Source organism: Cebus imitator, unplaced genomic scaffold (genome assembly GCF_001604975.1).
Source record: "Cebus imitator isolate Cc_AM_T3 unplaced genomic scaffold, Cebus_imitator-1.0 Scaffold527, whole genome shotgun sequence".
NCBI lineage: Eukaryota > Metazoa > Chordata > Mammalia > Primates > Cebidae > Cebus > Cebus imitator.
In genome coordinates this window covers 1,326,948-1,329,909 of record NW_016107842.1, presented here as the reverse complement: position 1 = coordinate 1,329,909, position 2,962 = coordinate 1,326,948, and positions in this window count along the sequence as shown.

Sequence of the window (2,962 nt, the reverse complement as noted above, 5' to 3'; positions counted from 1 at the left end):
GGGGTTTCACCATGTTGACCAGGATGGTCTCGATCTCTTGACCTCGTGATCCACCCGCCTTGGCCTCCCAAAGTGCTGGGATTACAGGCTTGAGCCACTGCGCCCGGCCTCCTTTTTTTTTTAAGTAGAGACGAGGTTTCACCATGGTGGCCAGGCTGATCTCAAACTCCTGACCTCAAGTGATCCACCCACCTCAGCCTCCCAAAGTACTGGGATTATAGGCATGAGCCATGGTGCCCAGCCAAGGCTTTAGTTTAATTGAAAAACGAGAGAATTAAACCTGCCTCACAAGTGTGATATGTGAATTAACTGAGACGATGTGCTTGACTGAGCCAAAAGCATTATTTCACACGTAATGCAGACACAATATTAAAACTGAGTCTCTAGTGGAAGCAATCCAAATGCCCATTGTATGAGTTTCCTAGGGCTATGTATTAATCCATTCTCACATTGCTATAAAGAACTACCTGAAACTGGGCAAGTTATAAAGAAAAGAGGTTTAATGGACTCACAATTCTACAAGCTGTACAGGAAACATGGCTGGGGAGGCCTCAGGAAACTTTCAATAATGGTAGAAGGCCTCAAGGGGAAGCAGGCATATCTTACATGTCTAGGGGAAGAGGAAGAGAGAGAAGGGGGAGTTGCTACACACTTTTAAACAACCAGATCTCATAAGAACTCACTACTACCAAGAGAACAGCAAGGAAGAAATCTGCCACCATGATCCAATCACTTCCCACCAGGCCCCTCTTCCAATACTCGGAATTACAATTCAACATGAGATTTGGGCAGGGACATAAATCCAAAGCATATCAGGCAGCCATAACAAAATTCCACAAACTGGGTGGCTTAACACACAGATTTATCCTTTCACAATTCTGAAGGTTTGAAGTTCAAAATCAAAGGGTGGCATGGCCATGCTATCTCTGAAGGCTTGAGGGGAGAACCTTCCCTGCCTCTTTCAATTTCTGGTGGTGACTGGCAAGCCTTGGACTTCCGTGTCCTGCAATTGCGTAACTCCAACCTCTGCCTCTGTCATCGCGTGGCATTTTCCCTGTATATTTCTGTTCCTCTTCTCTTCTTATGAAGACACTATAGTCATATTGGGTTCTCATTATATCTACAACAACCCTATTTCCAAATAAGGTCACATTCTGAGGTGCTGGGGGTTAGGACTTCAAGATAGCTTTCTTTGGAAGCTGTCACAATTCAACCCATAACATTCATCAAACGATGAACAGAAAAATAAAATTTGGGATAGCCACATAATGGAATATTATTTGGCCATTAACAAAGAATGAAGTGCTACCTTCATAGATTAACTTTGAAAACATAAAGATGTCAGACACAAAAGGACAAATATATGATTCCATATTAAATGTCCAGAATAGGCAAATTTTTTTTTTGAGACAGAGTCAGGCTCTGTGGCCCAGGCTGGAGTGTAGTGGCATGATCTTGGCTCACTGCAACCTCCATCTCCCAGGTTCAAGCAATTCTCCTACTTCAGCCTCCCAAGTAGCCAGGACTATAGGCATGCACCACCATGCCTGGCTAACTTTTGTGGTTTTTTAGTAGATGTAGGGTTTTACCATGTTAGCCAGGCTGGTCTTGAACTCCTGACCTCAGGTGATCCACCCACCTTGGACTCCCAAAGTGCTGGGATTACAGGCGTGAGCCATCCCACCTGGCCCAGAATAGTCAAATCTATAGAGACAGAACATTGCACATTAGTGGTTGCCAGGGGCTGGGGGAGGTGAGACTAGGGAGTGACTGCCAAAACGTACAGGTTCCTTTTCATGGGGGACAAAAGTGTTCTAAAATTGCCTGTGGTGATGGTTGCACAAGTCTGTGACTATACTAAAAATTATTGAATTGTACATCTTAAATGGGTAAGTTATATGATATGTGAATTATATCTCAATAAAGTTGTGATAAAATGCAAAAGAAAACTGAATCTCTCATCAGCTAGCAGAAATCAGCTTTCTAGAGTTGCATCAGCAAATTCTGAAACTGTAAAACAGAAGGTCAGAATCTGGACACATCACTGTCCCCATCTCCATGTGAGCATTCCACGAGGTCCTGCCCAGAAAAGCCACATGGTGTCTACTTTTAATGCCTCTTAACTGTGGTCTATCCAGCAAACATTAGTGTGTCAAGTACCAGATTAAAATAAATAGCACATGGTTTCTGACCCCAGAGAATCCACCATCAAGTGCCACAAGGTGTTACTTCTCTAAGGGTGAGGACAGAATATAGTAATAATCACACCCTTATACTATAAGACAAATGAAGAATTTAGAGGCAACTGAGGAATATTCTTCAGCCTTAAAAAGGAAGGAAATTCTGGCATATACTACAACATGGATGAACCTTGAGGACATTCTACTAAGCCAGACACAAAAAGACAAATGCTGTATGATTCCACTTACATGAGGTATCTAGAGTAGTTAATTAACACAGAAAACAAAATGGTAGCCAGATACACTGGCTCATGCCTGTAATCCTAGCACTTTGAGAGGCCAAGGTGGGTGGATCTCTTGAGCCCAGAAGTTTCACAACATAGCAAAACCCCATCTCTACAAAAATACAAACAATTAGCTGGGTGTAGTGGTGCACACCTGTAGTCCCAGCTACTCAGGAGGCTGAGGTGGGAGGATCACCTCATCCCAGGAGGTCAAGGCTGCAGTGAGCCAAGATCATGCCACTACACTCCAGCCTGGGTGATAGAGCGACACCCTGTCTCAAAAAGAAAGAAAACAGAATGGTGGTTGCCAGAGGCTGGGGGAATGGGGAGTTATTGTTTAATGTATACAGAGTTTCCGTTTTCTAAGATAAAATGAGTTACAGAGGTGGATGGTGGTGACGTAGCACATTATTATTAATGTATTTAATGGCACTGAACTGTACACTTAAAAATGGTTAAGAGGGTAAATTTTCTTCTTTTTCTTTTTTTGGAGACAGG